At 48.2% G+C, this 27666-nt stretch overlaps 1 protein-coding gene across 5 annotated transcripts in view; it reads left to right on the top strand.

Annotated features, from left to right (window-relative positions):
• Positions 1-27666, top strand: part of LOC135895752 (adhesion G protein-coupled receptor E1-like) — a 513515-nt gene that overhangs the window by 318863 nt on the left and 166986 nt on the right. The window contains exon 1 of one of the 5 annotated variants that reach the window (XM_065423910.1): positions 4677-4795. The exons of the other annotated variants lie outside the window; for them this stretch is intronic. The gene's annotated coding sequence lies outside the window, so the exon portion shown is untranslated. Of the gene's footprint in view, positions 1-4676; positions 4796-27666 lie in introns of those variants that run through there. 5 annotated transcript variants of the gene reach the window in all.

Raw genomic sequence — 27666 nt, 5'->3', positions numbered from 1 at the left:
CATTCATTCATTCATTCATTCATTCATTCATTCATTCATTCATTCATTCATTCATTCATTCATTCATTCATTCATTCATTCATTCATTCATCCATCTGCGGCGCTGTAACAACCGACTTATCTCATTCAAACGACACCCTCTTCTTCCCTCTTCTTCTTCTTTCTCCTTTTATTCCCTTTACCCCTTTCCCCTGCACAGGGTAGCCAGCCGGTACTTACACTGGCTAACCTCCCTGTCTTTCCTCTCCGTTGTCTCCTCCTCCTCTCCACATCGGTATGCACGCATCTCTTGACGGGCTTTTCGCTGTTACAACCCTTTGAAGAGAGAACGAAGCCCGAAAAGGCACAGGGTAACTAGCGTGTCACGTCGAGCTCAAATGCAGAAATAATAGGGCAGAATGAAAAGAAAGTGGACGAAAAGACGACATGTCGCCAGTGCGAGTCGAACCCTAAACTTTCGCATTACTCGCTCTGCGTTTTACCTATTAGGCTTTACCGCAACGACCATCCTACCGTTCCGCTTTTCTTCGGTATATGTGTCCACGTACAGGATTAGCCGGGAGTGTTAGCCAGCGCCACTGGCGGTCATGGTGGTGGATGTGGAACATCCTTTTGTCCGCGAGCGTCACGTGGTGAGTGAGCTTAGGCGCTGGCAACTGGTGAATGAACCTTCGCAGACTTCACCTCGCGGTTTCAAGGTTGCCAGAGTCGAGGTCCTCGCTGTGCATTGAGCGACAAGGAAATGACCTCCTATTCGCAAACGATTACCCACCAGCTCTTCCTGCACTCTACCAAACGCAGTGAAGGATGAGTGGAACGCGGCTCCGCCTGTCGACTGACCAAGGAACTACGCTTCTCATGATTTGCCGTGGAGTGTCAGTGAGGCGCAGTGAGAGCTTCGGTTGGAATGGTGGCGCTGTTAATAACTTTCTTGACTCGAGGTAGAGCGTTCAGTACAGGAAAATTTTATAATACAGAACGCAAGGTGATTCCATGGACTAGGTTTTCTCTTGCTTTATGCACATCAGTTCAAGAGAATATCAAGCCAGTGAAGCCATAAGGAAAATTAATCGTGCTGTTTCATTGAAATATAGTTGAAATATCGAAATGATTACTAAGAGGAAAAAGAAACATGGTCGGTTATTGTGCTACGAAGCAGCGTGTTCAGTCGTGAGGTGTCCTGCGTACGCTGTGGTTAATGTGAGCCGAGTTGGAAGTATTGTGGAAACATTGCAAGGGTAGATGTCACCTTGCCTTACTCACGAGTGAGAAACGTTGCTTCGTACTTGCGTGCTGTTGCATCAGTTTGTCTTCGCCGTCTCCTTTCTTATCTGCAACTTATATCTGCCCCGCATATTTTATTCTGGTGGAGCGGGGATGTTTGTATTTGTTGGATTTTCGTACTGCGCTATTTCCGGTGAGATAGAGAAGCCACGTGACTAGCTGTGACTGCCGTGAAGAACTTGAGCTATTTAGACGGCGGATGAACGTAGAGTTCCGGGGAGAGGGAACAGGGGGAAAGTCTGTCTTATCTATATCGCCGAAGTGTCGCCTAGATAAATGATGATAGAAATGACGCGAAGCCATGAAACCCGCATGTTTGTAGCGTGAACTTGGCAGAATGGCTCGGAATGTTCTATACAGAAAATTCGTCCTTGGGGGTAGGAGTTTCATAGAATTCCGTCATATGGCGATATAACAGGATATAACAAAGGGATCGTTTGGGTGCCTGTTGGAAAGCAAGTTTTGACTTCGGAAAAAAGAAAGTAAATTTGTGAAAGGTGATCCGCGTTTACTACCTACTCCAAGTAAGCCGTCATTGGAAGCATCCTCTTTCTCTCTGCTGCTATTTTCTTGTCGTACGAGCCTGCTCGGAAGCACTCATCTCAATCTGGGGCTTTCTGTTCTGCCGTGACGTGACTGCAATAACCCGTTATTTAACGGGCTGTTCGGAAATGACACGCTAAAATAAGACCTTTAAAGGAATGCGCTGAACGAACTGTTAGAGTCTCGCTTTCCACTAAAAGTGCCCGGTCAAGTGGCCCGTCGTTCCCCTTATATGAAGGAAAAATGGCAACCTTCTGATCACAGAAGAAAGCTCTTACGCTCTTTCTTTCATGGTTCCTGTTTGTTTTTAACATGAAGCTTTCTCTGCCCACGATACCATGGCTGCGTCTGGGCTGACCGCTCGGTCAGCCGGTCGGGCTGCCTGTCGCTGGTCAAGTTGTCGCCGAGTAGAAAGGCTAATTTGATGACGAGGTACAAACCTCGGCTCTAAAGCCCGATGATGATGTTGATAATTATGATAATGATAATGATGCCTTAATTAAACTCGCAAGCCCGCTGGGGGGACAGACCAGGAATTGGGCGCTAATATAATAAAAGAATGAGCAATGAAAAATAAATTATTATTCGAAAATGATAAAGAAACCGATAATAAGGTAAATTAAATCGTTTTTAATGAGGCTGTCAGTCTTGGAAAGTCCGATGATTTAATTATTAGGCCAGAATGTTATTATCCTTTGTTTTCCTGCTTGTCACAATGAGACTTATACTGCTCTCGTGCCAACATCAACTGTGGTCGCGAGGTGCCGATTATGAAGATTATTTTTATAATCCGGCACATGCGGCCGCAACGGGGATTTGACAAATACACGGGCAGTACATGTCACGTCACCAACAAGCTCTTTGAGATGATAACAGCGGGTTCATGATCGTTATAAATTTCATACTACGGTGCATGCCCACAGCGGGGCATCGTCCACAAATAATGTCTGTGTGTTGCTGCTGCTGCTGATGATGATGATGGTATGATGTTCACATAATGACACCTAACCCCAACGGAGAGTTGGCCTAGAAGCGGGCGGTACATATTGGGCCCACGCCAGCTAGATCTTTGAGGTTGTAGCCGCGTGTCGATGATAAAACGTAAGTTACATACTATTTTACATTCCCACAATGGGGGATCGGCCATGAAGCGATAGGTACACTTAGAGCAAATAGGAAGAAGTAAAGAAATACCAGCCAGTATAAGATTTGTCACATTGTGTTCCACAAATACAGAGAGGAGAGGTGCCCGGCAACTTTCTTTACCCTAGCGACGAAGAAATGAAGTGAGCAAATTTATAACACTTCATTAGTGCTTCACAAGAAGTTTCGCTTCATAAATATTTGAACATTTACGCTGGGTCTGTACATCGCTTTTTTCTTCTTTTACGTATGAAAAAACTCGCAGTTTTTTGCAATTTTAAATTATATGAGTCGATCGTAATCTTTTCAGAAAAGGCGCTGCTTTTAAGGAAGCTTATGCGGTAAGACTGAGTTTCGACATCGATCCTTTCTCTCTGCGTGCGTTCACTGAAGTTCACTTCCAAAAATGGGGAGCTGGGGAGCCACTGTATCCGTCCCAAACGACCTCGGTCCTTGCGCAGCCTGCTTGGCTGGTTCACGTGTTGGCTTGACTAACGTCTAAATTGCGTCCAGTCTTAGCTCCCTCGCGAGCCATTCCAGCGGCCACGCACCCCAGCAGAACCCCTTCAATGGATCGGTTGGTCGTGCCCACTGTTCGATGCGAACAGATCGACATTTTTTTTTCTCCCTTACATTCCGAGACCCTCCTGACTTACCCTTGTAGGGGTTGGAGGACCGGACTTCGGGATGAAATACCCAAACTTGGGAGGATTTATTCTACATTATGTACAGGGAGGTGAGACGTCATGTGACAGTCGTACAGACATTACGGGCCGGCAGCAACTCGGACGCTGCGGCCCGCGGCAAGAAGTTCGAGAGAGGTGAATCCGGGAATCAGGGCATGTCCCAGAATCCTCAGGTCTCTCTGGAAGGCTTCTTATAAACCCTTCGAGCACTGTAAGTCACGTCATGTTTCACCAATGGGAGAGTCCGCTCCGATGACGCCACTTTCAGCCAATGGTAGGCGCCCGTGTCGCGGTGTCGCACCTGGCGGCTCTCTGCGGTCTTGCCTCGCAGACTGGCAATCCACTTCTTCTAGGCTGGAGAAGGAGGGGGGGCGCTCATGCTTCATTGCACAAGGGCCCACCTGCACCCGGTGGCTTGGCTCCGCAGCGGTAGCAGATGCCTTCTTCAAAGCCGAAGGGGGACGATTGAGCTCCATTGTACGAGGCCCCCTTCTAATCCCGGCGACGCACGAACTTGTTGGCACGTGAACTTGTTGCCTTAAACTTGTTTGCTCGGCCGCTTCTCTGGAATGCACTTTCCTGCTTCTGCATTCCTCAATTAGCTGTGCTGCAATCCGATGTGGTCTGGGGAACTCGAAGTAATCGCAGGAAACAGCTCCATATCTAACACCCTGTCCGGCAGAGAGGTAACTCCTTTTCAGGCTCTCGCCACTTGACCTCTTGCTCGCGTAACGACTAGTTTAACGGTAGATGCCGTTGTGATCACTCTCTTTCGTGAACGTATACACTAAATTTCTTCATGGTTAGCGAGAAATGGAGATATCCATTTTGCAGGGGAGCTTTCTTAACGAACCTTCGTGGACTCTCTTGACCATTGCTGCTGCTGTTGTTGTGGTTTCTGTTGTTGTTTCGGTTGTTGTCGTCATTGTTGTCATCGTCGTTGTTGTTGTTGTCTTGCCAAATGAGTGCGTGCGCGGGGGCGCCACCCTCCATTAGGCCACTGGATCGAAGGACGTTTATTGTAAAAGGCGAGCGTTGGGGAAGCAGATGGTCGGGGCCCCTCGTCCAGGACTCCATAGGCTTCGGCACGCCGCCGTGCTTGGTCGAAGAGCGCCACTTGGGCCTCCTTTTCCTCCCTGGTGAGCCAGGTCTCCAAATGCTACGTTTTGAGTGTTTTTTTTTTTGTGCGCCGGAATTTTCCGTGGCCTGATTTCGCATTCACCACGGAATGTGACCGGGAATTCACTGGCCTCCACACCACGGGGAAGTATACCCACGTATATGCGGAGGGACGGATGGCATGTTTTACCCGGTGGTGCGGGTATGTATGTGTTTCCTGCATGCGCCACTTATGCGCTTCTCTTACGCCTAGCTGAGGATGTGGCGGGGGTGGAGCGCCTTCTTTCTCGAAGCTGCCGTTTTAGGACACCCCGGTTTGTGTGGGGGCGCCTGGGGCAGCAGAAGGCTGTCTGGATGAGGGACAGTCGCTCGGTGAGCAAATAGCTCGAGGACGAAGAAACAAAAGTAGGGAAAATAGTGGTCAACCTTAGCACTCTGTCCTTCGCTTCAGACTTCCATCAGCATACGTCTGTCCTCACCGTCCTTCCTTCCAGAAACACCGCCTCGTCCTCATGACGCCACTGCGTTGACGCCGCACAGTGTACGTATTTGTGAATAGTAGTGCATAAACATAATCATTGCATCACGTTAAGGTTGTGACTGTTACGATGCACAAACATAACCATTTCGTAAGCTAACGCATTCCATCGATGACAACAAAGAAAATGGCAAGGCATTTATATTTATCAAGGCTTTGTGTAATAGACTGCAACAGGGGTGTTTGATCTGCGTAGTTTATTTTTCTGCTGAGTTCGTCTGAGCTGAAGCTTCCTCTTAAGAGGAAGCTTTAGCTCGGGCCCAACTCCAACGCGGCCTATTCAAATACATGTAAAAACGCAAAAACGTTTTTCTGAGGTAACCCCTGGACCGATTTTAACGAAATTTGTAGCATTTCAGAGAGCAAGTTAAATTCTAGTGACTGTTGGTCGCGGAATTTGTATTTAGGCCCTAAATTTTCTTAAAATGATTTTCAAAAATTCGATAGCTTGAAAAAAATAGAAGCATGAAGTTTACAGATTCATAGCGCTGCATAAAAAACAGCTATCTCGGTTATGTAAACTGGATTCATTAGATCATTGAACGCGGACAAATTCGATACGTAATTTTATATCTTACGTGAATTTGTTACGTTGTTTAGAAGGGTTCTGCAAAAGCTATATTCACATATTAGTAAATTTTTTGAAATTCATGTGTAACATATCAATTTTGTCCGCTTTAGATGTACTATTAGATGCAATTCACTCAATTGTATTATCAATTTTCGTTGCTGAGTTACAGAGTTGTAAACTTGATGGTTTCGTTTTTTGAAAATTTCCGATTTTTTCTAATTTTTAATAAAATAATGACAATCTAAATCGAAAATATGAAACCAACAGTCACTAGATTTTAAGTTTTTCTTTTAAACGCAACAAACCTTGTCAAATTTGTGCAGTAGTTGCCGAGAAAAACGAATTCTCCTTTTACATGTATTTAGATAGGAGCACCCGAGCTAAAGCTTCCTCTTAAGGGGAAGCTTTGGTGTTTTAAGCGCATTTTCAATATTAAACAATTTAGAAAAGAAAGGCAGTGCTTTAAATACAACATCCTTTTCCATGTATATAGATAGGAGCTTCCGAGCTAAATCTTCCTTAAGAGGAAGCCTTAGCTCGCGGGCTCCTCTCTAAATTCATGGAAAAAGAAAAATTGTTTTTCTCAGGAACCTCTGCGCTAAATTTGCTGAGATTTATTGCATTTAAAAGAAACGTTGCTATATCGTGACTGTTGGAAATGAATATTTTATTGTCCCGTCAATTTTTAATAAAGGCTGTTGAAAATTTCACTTATAAATGTAAATCGCGCCTCTTACTTTAATCCTTGAGAAAACAGGAATCGTTCTTTTCGCCATGCACTGCACCGAATTCACTGAGGTTTGTTGAATTTAATAGGAAAAGTTTAAAGCGACTTTCTTTAGCGGATATTTGATTTAGACCGTCAATTTTTAATAAGAATTGAAAATCTCCAAATCGAAAAAAATAGTGAGACGATCAGGCTTACAGCGTAGCTCAGCAGGGAAAAACAATATCACCATTCTGAAAACTGCATTCCATAGCGAATCCAATGAAGGACAAAATCAGTGTAATATTCACTGCTCTCATATACAGGACTTACTTGTGGGTTATATATGCAACACCTTCGTGAACATTGCTACGATTTCACCTAATCAGTTAATAATAATATGAAATTTGCCTGATCGAGATGATCCAACGGATGCAGCTGAGAGAACTGCGATATCTGCGTTTGATGTAGAGTTACGGAATTTCGCCCTTTTTCCTTCTATTTATTTTTTTTAACTTACGACCAATTTTCCGCATTTCCTGTAGAAGGTTCCGCGCACCTTAGTAATCGCAAGGTAATCGAAAAACGACATTTTCGATTGCTGCCATCACTGGAATTTAATTTTCTCTCTCAAATGCGACAAATTTGATTCAACTCAGTTCTGGGGTCCTCTCTAAATAAATAAAAAAAATTAGTCGTTGCGACTTAGCTGTAAATGCGAGAGCAATGCGTAAGCATTACGTCGCACTTCTTCCGGGTCCCGGATTAATTATTCAAACCTAGTTCACTACTTTGCAAAGTGCATGCCAGGAGCTCACTCGGCACACTTTGAGTGTGTCAGGTCTTGTATTATCATATGAGAACGAATATGTTTGAGATGTAAAAGAAGTATTTTAATGACTGGAAAATGTAGAGAGGTCGGCCGGATAGTGGAGCATCTGGCCTGCTACTCTACGTAAGGGAAGGGGAAGAGGGGAAGAAAAAGTGTCACAATGGGGGACGATAATGGGAGGAACGAGGTGAAGGACACATTACACAACCGGTATCACAGGCGTGAGTCCAGGCCCGTGTCACCTAGGAAACGTGAAAGAGCACGCATTGTCTCTGTCGTATGCCAACTCTGTGGCCATGCGCCTAGCAAGAGGTCCTCCGACAGTCGTCCATTGTGTAAATGTCTCAAGGTATCTGCCATTGTCAGTCTTTCGCGCGCATACGCAGGGCACACCACGAGCACATGTTCTATAGTCTCTACACTCTTAGAAAAATTTACACCCTTTGGGGCGTATCTTGTCCCCCAACAATAATCGTCATCCGTGCTGCCCGCGTTTCCTTTCTTTAACGCTGCGAGCACGGTACTTCCCAGTCACGAACGGCATGCGCCTTATCAGTGTGACGCAGCATTCTCGACAGGAAAGTAGCGAACGCCTAGTTTTCAAGAAAGGAAACGCAAGCAAGGCAGATGACGATTATTGTTGGGGACAAATATACACCCCAAAGGGTGCAACCGTTTTAAGAGTGTACAGCGCCACACACTGAACAGTCCGGGAAGTCTGTCCGTCCAATAATGTGCAAATATTTGCGCGTGAAGGTGACGCCTGATCGCAGATCGCAGTCTTTGTATCAGACATGTATGAGGGCGAGTAATTCCACGCAGAATAGGAAATTTCATGATGTTTTCTCATATGATCACACGAGATTATCGAATATGGGGCGTACGTTTTGGATGGCGTTCTAACTGCACGCTGGTCCACTAACACGGAAGTGACGCCCATGCGGGTGCGTCGAAATTTCTGATATCCTGAAGTAGCTGTAGCACGTTGTGTAGGGCAAGTAACTGCATAGCACAGAAGCCCCCTTCACGGTCCGTATTGAACCGCGACAGTAAAATTACACAACTTTTACGTTTGAGCTCCGATATTGTGTTGCACTTTTTATATTTAATTTTCCGATAAGATTAAAGATAAAAGGCGCGCATGCACTGTGAATGTTGTTTGTCGTTCCGCTTGTTTGCATGCTGCCGTTCTCAAATTTCTGAGCAATATTTCTGTGACTGACGTTGAGTCCCGGAAAAGGTATTTGTTGGGCAAGTTGGTTTTTGCATAGCTGAACAAGTAAATTGGCGCAATAAAAGGCACACACGCAAGAAAGGGACACAAATACAAGCGCTACTCGTAGCTGTTTCCTGCTCACAGTCCTTCACTGCCATTAAACAGTTGCGAGCATGCGCTTGCCCTTGTCTCCTTTTCTTGCGTTTGTGTCTTTTATTGTGCTATTTTACTTATTCAACGTAAGTTCTGGTTTGAGAAACTTTGGGGATTGAATAATATAGCATCTATTGAAACCTAGATATAAGTGGGACACCACGGCGACGCCAGCGCCGACGGCGGAAGTTCGCCTCGAGAGTCGATGTAACTGCCGTCGCAATATATGCATTTCTGCGTTTTACATGTGTTTGAACAGACAGAGTCAGAGTTGCCCCCCATCTAAAGCTTCCCGTTAAGGAAATAGGGAAAGCGACAATTCTGAAAAAGAATGACAGATCCCACGCACTGCTGCAGAGGATATAAGCGAAGCTCTGTGTTATGCTGTTTGCTTTGTTTTTCTATGATTAGCGGTGACGTTGGCAGCCAATGTGTAATTTCTTTAGCGTTTAGTCCAATACAAGAGTGGTAAGTTGATGTAAAAAAATATCTTGAGTGCACCACTACAGTTTGAGGTGCGTAGTCCACAGAACACACATGGAGACGTCTTTGCTTGAGGCGTTGTTGTGCGTCATTGTTCATACTCTCTGAGAGGGTTGCGCATTATCATTGCCTCACATGGCACATCGCATCGTGGCAGGTGTTAAACGCTAATCGAATTATGGGGCCGTACGTAATTGAATTACTTATTGTAATTGTAGGCTTACCGTGTAACCATATATTGGGGGTCTGCACCACGTTTTGCTGCGTAGCTAAGACGCTCCTGCGCCGCGCGACGCTTCTTTCTGGCCTGCGTGTCGTGGACGCTAAGTGCGCGCCTTGGAACCACATTTTTCTGGCACGGGTTTACCTGCTCTATGTACATACGTGGCCCAGCACGCTGTCGAGATGCCAGCTGCGAGCGCTCCCTTCAGGCTGTGGACGATTGTAATGTTTACGCTATCACAATCCAGCACGCGACCTCCTCAGCCCAGCACCTGTAGTTTTGCCGCACAGCAAGGCAAGCACAACACGCAAGATACGCACGAGCTGTGAAACGCTGCCGAGGCGGCGCCGGGCGGGATGCGCGGAGGCGAGCGCCATCTGGTGGTGTTGCAAGAAACCCAGTGGTGAGCGCGAGCTAGTGGCTGTATTCTGTAATGGTTTGCTTTCGAACCGGTTCGTGTACGGAAAGAAAAAAAAATCGATACAGTTCACTTTTTAGCATAATAAGATACTTTTGGTTCAGTAGACAAAAGACAAAGTACTGAACGATATGATACAAACATCTGGCTCAATTCTCTGTTAGTTGACGAAAAATGGAAAAAAGAAGTGCGACACAATATTCCCAAAAATTCATGAGAAGTATTGGCCTCACCCTGTCCCCTTGAGTTACAGTGGTCTTCCCTTCCTGCCGTGAAAGGTGTGCTTTTAAAATCTATACAGTGGAAACTCTATCTCGCCCTTCATCACTCCTACAAAAAAAAACAAAAAAAAACAGACGAGAATTTTCAGTGCACAGGAAAAACATTAGCAAACACACCTCCATCCTGAAGTTTCATGTGCTTGCTACCGTACGTAACTTCCGTATCTGCTGCGGGCTCCTCGGCTACTTTTGTCCGAATGGGGCCTTCATCGTGTTCTTTTTGTTTGTTCGAACCATTGTTACACGTGCATCATAAGTATCTTGCATCTGCCGCACGCATCTTTACTTATTATAGCGATAGTACATTGAATTGAGCTGTAAGATAGCACAACAATACAATAAATGTGATTTTGATATGGAGATTGCGCATTGTGGTCATTCTTTCTACGAGAATTTTCTCGCTCTCTTCTCTCTCCTTCTCTGTCTGTGTGTTTACGGGTGTGTGAATGCGTGAGTGTGCGTGCGTGGTGTTGTGTGCGTGTGTGCGTCGGCGTGTGTGTGTTTAGGTGCGTGCTGATGTGCGTGTGCAGGCGTGTGTAATTGCACAAGCGCGCGGCGCGCCCGTTTCCCCAGTGCTCATCGCAACGTCTAAACTTTCAGACTCCCCAGAGCGCTTGCACGACGAAACTTGCGTTTCTCAAAGGCTTATAATATTCAGCGTTCGAACTCGCTTGCACTATAGGACACGCTCCCTGTCCATCGGCGCCTCGTGTATCGGCAGTCACAATCAGACTACCGCGACAACAGACCAAACAACCTGCAAAACTGTACTTGGACGTGGCTATGTGGCTATCATATTCAACTGCTGAAAAGTAGGTCGTTGGTGCGATTGCCAGCAGCAGCGTGCCCATTCCAATGGTGGCTGGATGGCAGAATGTCTTCGGCACGTTAAAGTTTTAAATTTAGTTGTACTTTTTTTTTATGAGGGCGTATTCTCTTTCAGAGAATTGTTGCAAGCACACCCAATCTCATCGTTACTATAACACAGAAGGTGCAGGAAGACTCGGCTCCTGTTGCTATCTACCTTATGTGAAGCACACTTTGTTTGGAAAAGAATGGTTGTTGTAAGTTATATGACTGCTCTACGGCGAATGGTTAGTGCAATGTTACTTGCAGACCGGCGCATTGCACTGCCGCATGGCCGGAGCTATGAAGCCGTCTAGTGAAACCTCCCTCACCTGCCACAGAAGGGTCATTACAGCGGATGATTCAAGTGATTGTGCGGATAGGTTTTCGTTTCCTTTATTTTAAATATGTTTCTGGTTAACTGTTGTCTGGTTCTCAGGATATTGGTATGTGGCGGTTGTGTTTTTTTATTATCTCTATAAAAACGGCAACGTGTGCTCAAATCTCAGGATTTTCGTTTACGTGGTGGCGGTTACAAGTCGCGTTATTATTTAGCCACTTCCACGAGCCTTGATACAAGGGGTGTTGAAGTGTAATGAAATCGCGTTATGGCTATGTGGCTAATGCACTGAGCAAGAAAGTGCAATCTTTGGCGTTATAATCGGTTCATGCTATTAAGCACACGTGGAGTGTATTGTTTAAGCACCGCGTATGCTCGTCGAAACGTGATATTTTGGGAGTTGTTCTTCAGGCTAATCGCGCCTGATCGTTACTACCACTGCCTTCGATTCGTCCTATAGGCATACAATTCGTACAACGTTCCGTTCAGCCTCTCGCAAAGCTCGTGCAATGTCGGTCGGGCCATCGGACACATCGCAGCACTACCAAGCACCTGCCTCTCCGTCCTCCAAGCTCCAGACTCAGCCCGTCGAGGCGTTACCTGCGCAGCAAGTCAGGCCGGACGAGGGATAACGCTCCATTGCAGTTTCCTCGCCCGAGGAAGCTGGCGTTATAGTCCGAGCCCAACGGCCGTCGGAAAGCCTTTCGCGAGAGTATGTAACGTACCTCCTGCACGCACGAATGACACCGTCGTTGCTGGTGGGATGGAAGGGGGAGGAGGAGGAGAGGGAGGGAGGAGTGGCGAGCACTTCTTTTCAGCGTTGCTGCCGAAGCCCTGATCCCTCGACCTCAGGCTCTTTATGGCCAATGGCACTTTCCTTGAATGGCCGGCAGTGTGCGTGGCCTGTAAGGTGGTGGCGGAGTTCTAGGTGAGTGGCTCTAGCTGCTGCTACATTGCTGCTTCGCGCTGCTGCCGTGCTCCTGCCTACTTGTTCTCTCGTGCTGGCTTTCCTTTTTCTTTTTTGCGCTTCGTCTCTCGAGCATGGATGCCGAAAGCTTTCTCTCGGTCCTTTATTCTCCTTCTCCTTCTTCATTTTTTTCAAGTGTGTGTAACATTTCTTTTCCCGCTTCAGTGCCTGTGCGGGCGCCGGCGTTTCTTTATTATTATTATTATAGTGTGTGTGTGTGTGTGTGTGCGTGTGTGTGTGTGTGTGTGTGTGTGTGCGCGTGTGCGTGTGCGTGCGTGTGCGTGTGTGTGTGTGTGTGTGTGTGTGTGTGTGTGTGTGTGTGTGTGTGTGTCAGGGTGTGTGTGTCAGGGTGTGTGTGCGTGTGTCAGAGGCAAACTTGCTTCTACTCCATTTTCGTCGCGTGAATGGTCTTCCCCGGTTCCCTGATCCACTCTGAGCAATGGCGCCCAGAAGTATGTGAAACACGATGCGACCGCCTTCGCATTATCGACGCTATGGGGTGTAACGCATATACGCGCACTAATGTGAATTCGACTCGCATTACGAGTCGACCCGCTCGGTGTCGTTCACGTAAACGAATCTACTGTCTTACGTATTACGATGCTTTCTTCTTCTATTCGTTTAAAATTGAGCGTTGTGCAAGTTTGTGCTGCATTGTCAGAGGTTCTCAGCGCGTCAGACACGGACAAGAAGAAGCGACACGAGGAGAGAGAGAGAGAGAGAGAGAGATAGAGAGAGAGAGAGAGAAGACAGGAAAGGCAGGGAGGTTCGTCAGACGCGTGTGCGCTTTGCTACCCTGCACTGGGGGAGGGGGTATTGAGATGAACAGAGAGAGAGAGAGAGAGAAAGCGAGAGATTCTAGCTGTCAGTGAATGATGCACTGTACTGCCTAGAGGCAGACATGATAATTGAAGGCTGGACGCTCTACTTCCCAACTTCGTGCTTTATCTAATGACATTAGTGATGCAGAAGAGTTTGTCTCGCCGTGCGTGCAGTTAAAAGAGGAAAAAGAAAAGGCGTCAATTTATGGTTTAGAAAAGAGGGGGCATTCCACATGTGGGCTTTCAAGACGTGGCGTTCCCGAAAGTGCCCGTAGTGATAAGAAAGGAAAAAGAACTTTGCGCCATTTGATTGCCTATTCCCGAGACACCTAGTTGATGAACGTTTGGCGTCATTATTCGCATCATTGCTTTGAGAGTTTCGTTTGTAACATCGTGGTAGTATTTTGACGTGTATGTGATAGCGCAACTGTATGTTGGATGCATGTGCAACCTGCTCAAGAGCCAAAGAAAAACTGACGTCTTATGTGTACACCGAAATCCCTTAACTATCCAGTCAAAAAAAAATACAGAAACGTTTGGAAAGGCACCCAATATCCTAAGACCCTCTAAGGAAGAACAAGTGCTGGCCTAAGACACCTGGCTAACCCCGCCTGTTGTGGCAACATAATCACTACCACGGCTATGCATGCCGGCTTAAGCGGAAACTTTTTCAATTATTTCTTACTTGCCTACCGTGGTAATGAGCGGGCAAATCGAGAGAGAGAGATAGAGAGAGAGCAAATTAAAGAATTCTTGAGTTTCACGAGCCAGAACCACTTTCTGATTATGAGGCACGCCGTAGTGGAGGACTTCCGAAATTTCGACCACCTGGGGTTCTTTAACGTGCACCTAAAGCTAAGTACACGGGCGTTTTCGCATTTCGCCCCCATCGAAATTTGGCCGCCGTGGCCGGTATTCGATGCCGCTACCTCGTGCTCAGCAGCCTAACACCATAGCCACTGAGCAACCATGGCGGGTGAGAGCAAATTAACCAGAGCTTCATGTTAAAACCACTGCGACGTCCCGTTTTTTTTTTTAACTCTTGCGATTGAAAGCAGGATAGAATGGTAAATACAAGCCAAGAGGCAGGACATGGACGAGTGCAAGACAACGCGCGCACACCCCTACGTACAATGCGTCAGTCAAGCATGCACAGTTAAAGAACTGAGGCGCAGCACTAGAGTGATGGCTTTCTGCGCCACCGAATTGCGTGCTGACCAATGTCGGAGAGAGGTCACGCGGCCAACCTTTGACCAGATTCAATGCTGGAACATTGTCTTTTCGGTCGTCCGCCGACTTCGCACCCGTATCATACGGAATGCTCAGCAGCGGAGAAGAGTAACATGGGATGAGGGAAGACTGCTGGCGCAGAGGGAACGAAATAAAAGAAAAGGAAAAGAAAGAAAGCTGAACGAAAGCAAGACTACAACTTTCGGTCGCTTACCTTAAGGTACAGACGTTTGGAAATGCGGTGGCTTGTTACCATTGATCGTGGATGTGTGGGTTCAACAGAATACGTTGTGGCATTCGCTCTCTTTCTCTCTGTGTGTATGTGTATTTATTTGTGTACTCCCGGCCGCACCTCCAACAATCCTTTAATGTAAATTATCAGAGCAAAATAAATAAATAAATAAATAAATAAATAAATAAATAAATAAATAAATAAATAAATAAATAAATAAATACTGTGTTAAGGTCCTTACACCAATTCTTTTCGAAGCATAGGTTCACATCCTTCAAAGACTTCAAAGACAACCACAATTCGGAGCGGAAAGCAAGTGAATGGGAGGAGCCAGAATAAACACACAGCATACAAGGCACTGGGCGACCGTATGAGATCCACTAACCCAGCGAATCGAAAACAAAGGAATAACTGTGCTTACCGTACTGTATACGTCAGGCCGGCGACAGAAAAAAAGAAACACACACGCCAGGAGAGACCAATGTTAGCACGTGAAAAACTTCCCGCCGGCGGGATCAAAGTCAAATTGAAACAGATAGCGCGGCGCCACTCGAGAAGGCAGGAATCGGGCGTCGTTCCAGGCACCCCACTCTGATTCCTAATGAACACCTCATTAAGACGGTCCGTGCCAGAGACAACGCCTCCTTCGCCGTTCCTGTTTCCGCCCCGTCGCCAGGTCAGGCTCCGGGGCGCTTTATGCGCATTTAACACAGGGCGCGGATCCCCCCCCTCCCCTCCCCCTCCCCTTTTCATGATTGCACACGTTCGCGAGGCATTCCTTAATTTGCAGCGCGGCTCTCTTTGCTGTCGTTGGGAGCGCGTCCGGCATCCGTGAAGAGGCACGGGCAAGTTTAGCGGATGCACGGCGTACTCCGGCCTCTCGACTGCCTAAGATTTAGATGTATAGTCAGAGTGCTGTAGCCGGTGCGAGCTCGTTTCTTTCCTGCCTTGGCTGCACGTTCACAAAGGCTTTTTATTTCCCCGCTTCCGGCTGTAACCAAAGCTGGCGCCTGCATTAATACGGGTTCCGTTTGTTACGGCCGACAAGTCATTTGTTAGCACCCCCTAGTATATGTACACATAAAGATATCGCTCGTGTTTTCACTTATATTTCTTTCTCGTTATCGTTCGTCTGTTTAAGCTGCTTTTGTTTGTCGTGTCTGCATTATTGTCTCCGTCAACGCCTCGTGTTTTTTTCTTTATTTTGCCTTCTGGGTCACAAGAACGACAGTGGCCGTTATCGAGTGTGTTACTTCTCCGTAAACGCATCATCGTTTGTGGAAAATCGCGTTACCGGAGCTGTGGACGTCAGTGGATGGATGAAAGAGTGCTAGGAGCGTCCCCATTGAAACGGGCTGGTGGGTTGCTCCGCCAAACTCTTGTTCTGGTTTTGCCTAATCTGCTACCTTTCCTTAAAAAAAGAAGATAAGAAAAAGACACTGAGAAATATCGGTGTCACACTTTGTGAGCCACTATAGGGTAACTTCGTATTTGTGCCCCTCCGTTGTTCGTGGTCGCCCTACTTTTCTGCCACCTGTCCTCCACGTGCCTCTTACTAATCGCTGTAGCGGACATGTTTACCTTCCCCCTGTTATCTTTGAGCCCAAGGGCTTCAAGGAGGCCAGCGGAACCTGAACCGACAGCTGGGTTTAGGTTCCGCGTTCTCCACGTTCTAATGAAACGTGTTCCGTCGTTTCCCTAGCTTTATCGCCGCAAGCACACGCTTCTTGTTCCTTGGTGCACTTCACTTGATAACTGCGCGTTCTAAGGCATCCAGATGTGGCTTCGAAAAGTACAGAGCTTTCAATTGAATTGGATTCTGGGCTGTTACATGCCGAAACCACCATTCGATTATGAGGCATGCCGTAGCGGGGTACTCTGTAATAGTTTTGACCACCGGGCGATCTTTCACCTACGGCCAATGCCCGGAAAACACCCGTTTTTTTCTTTCTTTTCGCTTTTTTTAAATTTCGCCCCCATTTAAATGTGGTCGCAGCAGCCGCGATTTGATCCCGCACCTCTTGCTTAGCAGCGCAATGGCATAGCCGCTAAGCCACAGCGGCGGGTGAAAAGAGGTTCGCTTCGAGTTATCATAAACTGTTTCTGTAGCAACGCTGGTGGCGGCATATTGCAATGCTTTGTCCAACTACAACTAGTTAGTGGTAATTTTCTTTTACGTGGCTGTTCTCGCAGAATTGAAAGACGAAACACTGAATTGCATGTTAAGCATGACGCCGTTGTTGACTGTTTGCACCAGCAGCTAACTACAATGTGGCTGCTCACCACTACAATAACAGCTCCGGGTTTACTGTGGTTAAACACTTCGCCGCAAGACGGCGCCACCGTCCCTGCCGCTGATGCAGATGCCTCTGTCAATCCGGTATTCCGTAAACTGAAATAGATTTCTCGGGCGGGTTAAAACTCTCTATTGTTGAAGACTGCTGAAAACTAGGCTCATTAAGCTTTCACTTCGGGAACACGAACCACAAGTTGAAGGTGCAGAGGTATTGATTATATATATACATATATATATATATATACGCAACGAATAACTAAAAAAAATATCTGCGTATCGATGTCGGTGCTGGCAACAATGATGATAAATGTGCGCAGAAAATATAAGATGTAATGCGACACAGAAATGCAAGCGGATTAACAGTAAGTAATAACCTCTGGTTACGAATGCAGAATCTCTCTTAGTTCACTTTCGAAGCTAGCACTATCCTTAAATACTCTTTTTTTTCCGGGGCCTTGCTCAAAGCTGTTCGGCGTTATCAACTGTTACTATTCGTAAATACTCCTTTTTTTTCCGGGGCCTTGCTGAAAAAGAAAAAGCCACCAGGGGGCCGAGTGGAGCGGACGCGCTTCGCATGGGCTGCTGCTTTTATCGCGAGTTATTGCGGTTAACCTTAACCAACCTTCACGATTTTGTGCCACTGAGCTCAACAAGGCAATTGGCATCGAAAGTCGCCAGAATTACCACGGTGAGTGGATTTGTTTACCTTGACGCACCGAGCAACGAGCACCTCAACATATTCGGACACCGTTCTTCGAACGCCGCACGCGCCCCAGGAGCGGGCCCGCGTGGCCTCGCGAGCACCGAGAATGGCAGGGGAAACGAACGGCAGTGCTCACGAAATGGACATAGAGAACAATAGCCAAGACTCCACAGCGGTCCAGAGCAACATGGAATTCGATGAGAACAGCGGCAAGACGCTGAGTCAAGCTGGCCCATGGTTCCAAGCAATCAAGGCAAGAAAAAACAAGAAGGCGCCGAACGAGGACCGCATACAAGAGGGAGGAAAGCAAGGAAACCCCCAGAACCAGCAAGGAGGACTGAACGCGAGGAGCAAGCCGAGAGTAGAAGCAAGCATGCAAGCCACCAGCAACCACCAACGGCAGCAAGATCCGGGAAGCCGAACCAAAGGCAAGCCACCGCCGCGACGCGTGACGCCGCCGCTGCCAGAGAATGATTACAAGGTGGTATACCGACCAAGAACCGGCTTGAAACTGTCCAGCTGGCCGGACGAGAAGATCACCGAAGGACTTGCAAGGGCAAGTGGTTCCCCTTTCAAAGAATTTTGCGCGAACGTAACCATCCAAACGCAGTGGAAGCAGAACCTGATAATTGCCAGCACCGCAGACGAGGACTACGCACTGAAACTCGGTTCCATCAACGGCATCGAACTTGGGGCGGCCACATACGAGATGACGCCGTACATCAAACCGCTCCCAGGAACAATGCGTGGAGTCGTGCACGGCATCACTGCGTGTACGACGGAGAAACGACTTGCGGAACTGCTGGCAGCCAACAACTGTGGCATCCTGCATGCGAGGATGCTCGGCAAATCCACCTCAGCAGTTATCACCTTCGAAGGTCCGCACATCCCTTTCTATGTGAAGGTGGCCGGCTCGTACACACGTTGCCGCCCATACCGCAGATCGGTACAGTATTGCAAGGCCTGCGGAGAAATCGGCCACCGGCAGGACGTATGCCCCAACCCAGACAAACACATTTGCAACAGGTGCGGGGTGCAGAACCCACAAACAGATCATGATTGCCAGTTGCAGTGCAAACTATGTGGACTACCTCACGAGACGGCAAGCAAGGAGTGCGAGAAAAGGCTCAAGCCAAGACCCCCACCCCTGTACGTGAGGGAGAGAAGTAATTCAAGAGGCCGACAACCACCTATAACAAGGGAGACAAGTTCAAGCTCCTCGCAATATCGAACAAGTAAGCCACAGCAAGAACAGCAGAAGATCAGCTGGGCGGAAGTGATAGCCAGTTCCAAGTCGACAACCGACCCATTTCCCTCACTGCCGACACAAGAGCGAAATTCGAGATACGAGGAAACCATCGCCTCCCTCAGAAGGCAAAACGCCGACCTTATGAAGCGGAATGAAGTGCTCATGAAGCGTCTAGAAGAGCAAGAAGGACGTCAGGAGGAACGGGACAAAAGAGCTCAGGCCAGGGAACAAGCCCTGGAGAGGAAGCTCCAACATCTCATTGAGCAATTGCAAAAACAGCAGACACCGACCATAACGCCAACGCCGCCGAGGGAACATACTCCCCCGATAGAGGACCTAGAATCGGGAATAGAGTACAAGGTGAACAAGGCCCGAACCGAAGACAAGACCGAACTGAGAAATGAATTCCGAGCCGAACTGGCTCAGGCCGTCGACACCATAAGCAAGTCTGTGGCGGCCACCGTCCAAGCAGCCTTACAAACGCTCCGCCAGGAGATCACCCAGATGGGCAACGAGCTCAGCCAACGCATCTCCATCCTAGAAAGGGAAAAGGAGCAGGCAAGGAAAAAGCCAAAATACCCCATCAGAGAAGCCCAGATGAACGAGACTCTGGGAAGCCAAGATGGCGAATAAAATAGCAAAGAAGAAAGAAGCGACCGAAACCCTCAAAATTTGGCAGTGGAATTGCAGAGGAATAAATCGGAAACGGCAAAATTTACTTCACCTATGCACCCTACACCAACCTGACGTCATCGCGTTACAGGAAACAGAGACAAATAATATTACGATGCGTGGCTACCAAACGCACATTGCCCAAGGAAGGACCCGGACCGCCGTCCTCATCAAGAAGCACTACACGACGCAGCAGCACGAAATCAACCACAGAATCGAGCACACTCTGATTGAGCTGGTTCCTCCCAAGAAAACCCTGCAGAGCCTCTACATCCTGAATGTATACAGTCCTCCGCGCGACACACTAAAGGACTTGGACAAGTTACTGAGAGAAGTGAAGAAAGTCACCGACGGTCAGAAACTTCTCGTGGTGGGCGACTTTAACGCTCCACACGTGGCTTGGGGCTACCGATCAACCAACAAGAAGGGTATGGACGTGCACAACGCGGCACAACACCACCAGCTGACGTTGTGGACCGATCCTCTAATACCAACTAGAATCGGCAACAGTGTCTCCAGAGACACCAGCCCAGACCTGACCTTCTCCACTGGCTTCAGGCAAGTTGAGTGGTCGAGACTGGACGAGACTGGGCAGCGACCATCATATCATCCAGACCGAAATCATGCACCACAAAACCCCCGTGAGATTAGGTCAAGCCAAAATTACAGACTGGCCTGCTTTCCGCAAAGATGAACACCCCAGCAGCCTAGAGAACATCGAGGAGTGGACCAAGAACGTGATGGACTTGGTTACCAAGTATACAAAGACCATCCAACTCACTGCGGACAATCCCGAAGTCGACCCACACCTACTTCACCTCTGGGAGGCCAGGCGAGGACTTTTGAAGAGATGGAAGAAGCAGAAGAGAAACCGCACACTCAAGATCCGCATTGCCGCAGTCTCGCGGCAGGCGGAGGAGTATGCTGAAAAACTCGGACGTCAGAACTGGAATCAAGTGTGCGACCAGTTACAGGGAACCCTCAGCAACCGAAAGACCTGGGCCATTTTAAAGACCCTTCTGGCGAAGACGGAATCAAAAACTGTCATGGGGCAACACATACAAAGACTTATACACAACTTCCAGGGAACCGAAGAAGAAGCGCTCGAAGCCATCACTGCGAAATACATCGGAGACGAGCAACAACGGAAGACGCAGCCAGTCATTCACCCGGAGTACGAGGGGGAACCCAATCCGGATTTAGACCAACCTTTCACCAAGTCGGAGATCGTGGCAGCCTTAAGAAATCTCACAAGAAACACGACGCCCGGCAGGGATAAAATTAACAACAAGACCCTCCGTAACCTGGACGACGGGGCGACGGAGAGTTTGCTAAAGTATATCAATGAAAGCTGGGAGACGGGCAGTATACCGGCTTCCTGGAAGCACGCGGACGTAACGATGATCCCGAAACCCGGCAAGCCCATCAACCTACAGAACCTGCGTCCGATCTCTCTTACGTCATGCGCGGGAAAACTCTTCGAGCACATGGTCCACAATCGTCTCTCGCCCTACCTGGAAGAAGGTGGGCACCTGCCGAACACTATGTTCGGTTTCCGGCCTAACCTCTCCACCCAGGACATTCTACTTCAGCTTAAAGAAGAAGTCATCGACGGCCTCAGCACATGCCACAAGAGTGCCATCCTGGCACTCGACGTGAAGGGAGCCTTCGACAACGTCTCACACGAAGCAGTGCTAAACAGCCTACAACATACCAACTGCGGACGGCGGACATACAACTACGTCCGGGACTTCCTGACGGGTAGAACGGCGACCATAGGCCTGGGGAATCTCAGGACCGAGAAGTTCCCAGTACCGCAGAAAGGGGAACCCCCCAGGGGTCGGTGATCTCCCCGTTGCTGTTCAATATAGCGATGAGGGGATTGCCGAACCTCTTGGAGAACATCAGGGGTATCCGTCACGCAATGTATGCAGACGACCTGACCGTGTGGACGTGCACGGGATCGGCGGGCGAACAACAAGACGCCCTGCAGGAAGCCATCGACAGGACCGAGCATTATCTACACCACTGCGGTCTTTCATGCGCGCCGGAAAAGTCGGAGCTCCTGATCCTCAAAAAGAGGACAAGAGGGCGGCCTCCGCAGGACACGCCTGACCCAACGTTGACACTAAATGGAGTCAACATACCCAAGGTGGACACACTTCGTATTCTGGGCCTCACTTTCCAGAAGGACGGTGCCGGTCTCGCCGCCATTAAAAAACTGCAAGCGACAGTTATCCAAGTCGCGCACTTGGTGCGAAGAGTGACAAACAAAAAGCACGGCCTGAAAGAGCAGGACACAATCAGATTAATACAAGCCCTGATAATCAGCAGAGTCACTTACGGCACCCCGTACCTGGGTCTCAAGAACAGCGAGCGAGACAAATTGAACACCCTAATACGAAAAACCTACAAGCTGGCACTGGGGCTTCCACCGACGACGTCGACGGGGAAGCTACTCAGCCTGGGCATACACAATACTTGGGAGGAACTTGTAGAGGCCCACAAGACCAGCCAGATAGAGCGACTCAAGCTCACCAGCACGGGTAGGGACATGCTAATAAGACTGGGCTACCCAGTCGAATATGAGTCTACAAAACAGCGGGTTCCTCTACCCCTGAGGGAGAAGATCACGGTGGCCAGCATCCCGAGAAACATGCACCCTGAATACCACAGAGAAAGGAGGCGAGCGAGAGTGAAAGCTCTACGTAAGGCCTACGAAGGACCAAAACAAGGAGAAGTCCGATACACCGACGCGGCAAAGTACAAGAACAGAGCGGCCCACGCTATCAGCGTGATCAACGGCCAAGGACAAGAGGTAGCTGCGGCCTCGGTAAGCACTCCAGACATCGACTGTGCGGAAGAAACGGCGATAGCCCTGGCGGCCACTACGGGCCAGCGAGAGGAAGATCTAATCACAATCATCACCGACTCGCAAACAGCATGTAGAAATTACCAAAAGGGCCGCATTTCCAAACAAGCCCTGAGCATCCTCGAAAAACGAGACAATTTTCCCGACCTGTACATTGTCTGGGCCCCGGGACACGAGTCCCTGGCGGGTAATGTAGCGGCTAATGCCGCTGCCCGAGATCACATTCTCCGGGCTATCTCACCAGGTTCACGAGCACCGGTAGACCAACAAGATAGCGTCCCGAAAAGATACGCCGATATCCTGAGCCACTACAGGCTGGGTAGGAGGATCTATCCACCCCCGCATCCCCAGCTGACAAGAGAAGAGGCGGTGATCTTGCGAAAACTACAGACCGGCACATTCCCGCACGGCACCCTGCTACACGCGATGTACCCTACGAGCTATACCCACAAATGCGCTTTCTGCTCTAGGCCCAATACCCTCTACCACATGGTATGGGAATGTCGACAAAACCCATCGACACCGCCCATCACCGGACCAACCGTCGAGCAGTGGGAGGCCCAGCTGACAAGCTCGAGCCCTGAAGACCAGCATCGCCTGGTGAGCAGGGCCAAGTTATCAGCTCAGGCCCATGGCATCCTGGACTAGGGAAGCCGCCCACCTCGGACGATTTTACCGTCGGCTCATTTCTACGAATAAAGTTTATTCCTCCTCCTCCTCCTTGCTGAAAGGTGCTCGACTATATCAACTGTTCTGTAGAACTGCCACATGCACCTATGTTAGGCAGATAACTATGTAATCTTTACGGAGCACATTTCGCGCATAGCTGGCTGTCTAAATGCTCCCGTAATCTGCAGCTCTGGCTTTGCTAAATTTATGACCTATTCGACAGGCTTTTCAACTAACACGTCTGCATGAAGCATTTCAGAGAACGCACTTTATACCTCTTTTTTTAAACACATCGGCAGTAACGACGGTAGAAAAGGGAAAATATTTCAAATCAATTGTGTTGGAATGTCCTTACAGGTTAGGACAGTAAACGTGCGCTAATTGATGAACGGTCACCATAACAGAACCATCTCTAAAAAGGGACAAGAAATCATATGTGGACGCAGTGCTTGCCATACCAACTCGTTTTTATGGCCACGTGCGTTTTTATCGTGCGGTTTTTTGCCCCTGGTATACTAACGGCCATTTTTGGTCGCATAGCGGCAAACAAAACGACATCAGGAAATGTGACCGAGAACGCTGAATATACTTGGAGTCTGAGAACACTACGTTCTGCACACCAGTCCAGAAAGCCACACGAGATACTGAGATAGCACGACGCTGAAGACAAAAGAGTACAGTTCCATAAATAAATAAATGTACTTGGAGTTATCCGAGCCCGCGTGCAGGTCTTCAGTTTCGTGGACGAGGGTACTAACGCAAATGCGCATGCGTAAGCAGAGTACGTGAGTACTTAACGGCGCATATAACTAGGTTTGGCTGACATAACACATATATCCGCGGTGCATTCGTGATGTTCTCAGTTCCCTAAAAGTATCCATAACTGAAGTTTTCTCGCGGCGCCAACCCGTGCAGCAAAGACGATTTCTGTGTTCTTCCGGGTCACGCAGGCCGACCCGTTAGGGCGCATTAGCCACCTGGGACGGGCACTAACTTTAACGAATTAGAAAGGAGTGCTATATGCGCTCAAACGATTCAATAACATTCGTAGCGTTCGCAGGCGCCCACCAACGCCAAACCCACCAAAGCCATTCGACCGCGAGGCACGTTCGACAATTGTGTCCTTTCGCTGAGCACCGGGCACCAGCTTCCTGCTTCGTTTCTTCCTTTTTCTCTCTCTCTCTATGTCTCTCTGTCTCTTTTCTCTTTGCGTTCTTGTCTTGCATGCCTTCAGGTCGGTATGGTCTCTTGGGAAAGCCAACAAAGAAGTGTCCGTCTCTAAGCAGGATTTACGCGATGTAGCGGTAAGGAGGGCGGGGGAAAGGGGGTGAGGGAAAGAGAGAGAGAGAGGGAGAAAGTAGAAGACGACATGGCAGGAGCCAAGCGAAGGGACCATGAAAGTCACATAAGCGGTTCCGCGAACAACCGTAGTAACGGGGATCCCGTCTGGCTACTAATTCCTTCTCTTTATCGTTTTTTTTTCTTTCTCTCGGGCAGTTCCACTCACAGTTCCTTGTAATCTTGGTCTGCAAGGTACTCCTCCTACGCTACGCTGGGTCTCTCAAGCCCCAGGGACGTTCTCGGAATGGCTTGTAAGGAAGGGAGACCGCGTTCTCTCTCGTAGAATCGTGGTGCACCAAGTTCCTTCTTTTTATTTATTTACTTTCGGCCTTACACGACGTGAAGATGGCCCCTTCTGGCATAATCTCTCTCGCTAATAGCGTGCACCTAGCACGCCGGTGGCTACGCTTTATACTGGGTAGGACCTGCCTACAACTTATTGTTGATTGACGAAGCGACCGTGATCAGGTGCTTTGTAGTGTGTCAGAAGAATTGCGATTTCATCAGTTAATAATCAATGAATTCCAACATGATACGCACAACGATTTACCGCAGTGATCGGCCGTATTGAGGTCTCTTACCAGAAATATACAAACATGGTTTGGATGAGATGGCAGAAAGAGACATTATACACTAAGGGAATCAAAATCACAAATAATGTCGAGATAAAGAAAATACATTGGAGCACTTAAATATAGTTGTCTGTTGGCCAAGCTTACACCTAAAATTTACGGAAAAAAATGCAGGAACTATAATCTTTCTCCTTTTAGTTTTTCAAGTTTTGTTTCTAAATCTCAACCTTTCTCTCTGCACAAACTGCTGTGTGTCATAATAATTTCGTGCCCTGGTTGGTATTTTGCTATTTTCTTTCATCTTGTAGTAATGATTAGTTCTTACTAGAACTTCAACGCTCGTTAGCCTACGCGTGATGCGATTATAGCCTCCAGACGTGAGAGGGAATAAAGTTCGCTCCACGCCACGACTGGCTCTGTTTCACGCTAAATTAACTAAAATCGGCCATTGCCTCAGACGATTCGCCTAATTGGACGTTCTCAACTACGCGCGCCACAGTAAAGAAAGCAGAAGAAAGAAGTACGGTAGAGAATTAAAAAAAAAGAAAGAAAAAAGAAACACTAGAGGAGGCTACCGCGGCAGCGTCTCGAAGGTTATAAAAGCCTCCTCAGAGAGCACACCTCGGCGAAGGGCCTTAAGAGGGCTTATCGAAAATGGAAGCGCACTTAGCGATGAATACGGGCGCAGAGGAAGAAGAAGCAAAAAAAAAAGGTTAGGCTGAATGCCTCCGCTAATCGAAACGCAGGGCGTCGTAGAGTATTCAAAGAGAGCAGTTCGAAAGAATACTTTTTGGTCGACTGCACTTCCCCAGTCGGCCCAGATAGGTTTTCGTAGCTCGAGTTCCACGAGAAAGAAAAGTGAACTGCTGCCACTGCTCAGGTTTGTCGTTTGGGGATTTATTGGACCATTGTGCTACTAGCAGACTGTAGAGACTGAAACCTTGAGTGCGAGGCTTTAGCGTCTGCGCTTGCAGCGCTCACTGTGTCTGAAAGGTGACCCTACGACTAAATTTGACAGACTTCCTCGAAAGAAAGCGGCGGGGGTGGGGGGTGGGGGGAGGGGGCTGGAGAGACGAATCGCTGAAAGCGATAGCAGTAGTTAGCGTTGCGCTGAAGCTTCTCGCATGGCGTTCTACGAATACGCAAGGGCGATACGTTTGTAGCCTCGCGAAAGATGAGACCATGTCGATGTGGCTCTAGGGATGAAACCATGCGCAAGCGAGAATGTCCGGCATGTGCAGTCCAGCACTCGATCTCCATTTCAACGATGACCGGCGATGGTCATCAGTAGGACAACTGCGCGGTGCCGCAAAAGCGCGTTTGCCAATTAGGCAAACGGTCTGTACCGGGTTTGCGGAAAGAGGTGCACTGCAGCAGAAACGCTGGCAGTGACATCTTGCGCGATATATTTGAACCAGAGAACACTTAACGCCGCACTCGGAAACCATTTGCTCGGCCATCGGGGAGTGGCCTCTTACGAGGAGTGGACCAAACGGACGCGCCAGGACAGGTACACTCTGCTGGCTCTTATGAGAGCCGCATCTTACCCTAGAATTACACCCCCCTCCCTCCCATAAACTCCCTCGCTCCTAGGCTATGAGCCAGTCCTTGTGAATAATCTTTACTAGAACTAAGCCTACTGTGTCCTGCCATATCCTACTCAAATGCTGCCTGAAAGGGCTGTTAGCGACATAATCTTTATTGTGAAGTATTTTTAAGGTTATTCTTAGTCGACAACGTTACAAACTTTCTTTTGGAAAACCTTGTAGTTAGATAAAGCGTCGTAAGATGTCGCGACAAGGTTTTGTACCCCCGTCCGCGGTTCCTGGAAACCGGTAATTCGCACGAAGTTTACGGACAAGCTAGAACTATCTTCGAAGACTTTCGCGTTTCAGGAACGTGGAAGCTGTGCTTCATGGGCCGAGATTATGTCTCTGCCAACTTCAGACTGAGTCTTTATTCCAGACATGCATCTACATGCGCATGCCCTTTCAAGTTCGAATGTACCTTGAGAGTTTACTGAAACAAGAATGATGTTGGGCTCATTGTTTCAAAAAATAAAAAAAATATAAGGAAAGACATCTGCGTGCCATCCGCCATTTGCTAACTCTCAACAGGATATTTTGAAAGCGTGTGGCCATGTAGCTGGTGCCCCTTTTCCAAAGATGTGTTCATTGCCCGGCCCGAGCGAGACTTTATAATTGGGTCGCATTCCAATTCGCTAGGAGACTCGCGCGTGTTTGCAGTTTGCCTGTGCCGAGCAATCACCGGCTGTGTTTGCGGGGAAAAGCGGGACAAAGGACCCATTCGGCGGGTTTGTTTAATTGAGCGAGCCGTAGCTCGATTTACCGAGTCAGGATGGAGAAATAGGACCGAGCCAGTCGTCACGTCACTGCGGCCCTAGTCTATGCAGCGTGGTTCAAGCTAGAGCGTTTTGCACGCAATCGACAATGCCTGCTTTCACGAATCTTTCACGAATCCTTGTTGACAAAGTCTGTACAAACTCTATATACTTTTGGGTATAATCTATTACAGGCTATCCGTACAAACACTAAACTATCAAGGCGCTCGTAACTTTTAATCACTTGTAAGAATGACGAAAGGGTTAGTGTGGAAGTAATGTGCAAGGTAGGCCAATTGAGTAATGCTTGTTGGGGGGC

Source organism: Dermacentor albipictus, chromosome 6, assembly GCF_038994185.2.
Source record: "Dermacentor albipictus isolate Rhodes 1998 colony chromosome 6, USDA_Dalb.pri_finalv2, whole genome shotgun sequence".
NCBI classification, from domain to species: Eukaryota; Metazoa; Arthropoda; class Arachnida; order Ixodida; family Ixodidae; genus Dermacentor; species Dermacentor albipictus.
Note: the sequence above shows the minus strand (reverse complement) of the source record. Positions and strands in the feature narration are given on the sequence as shown.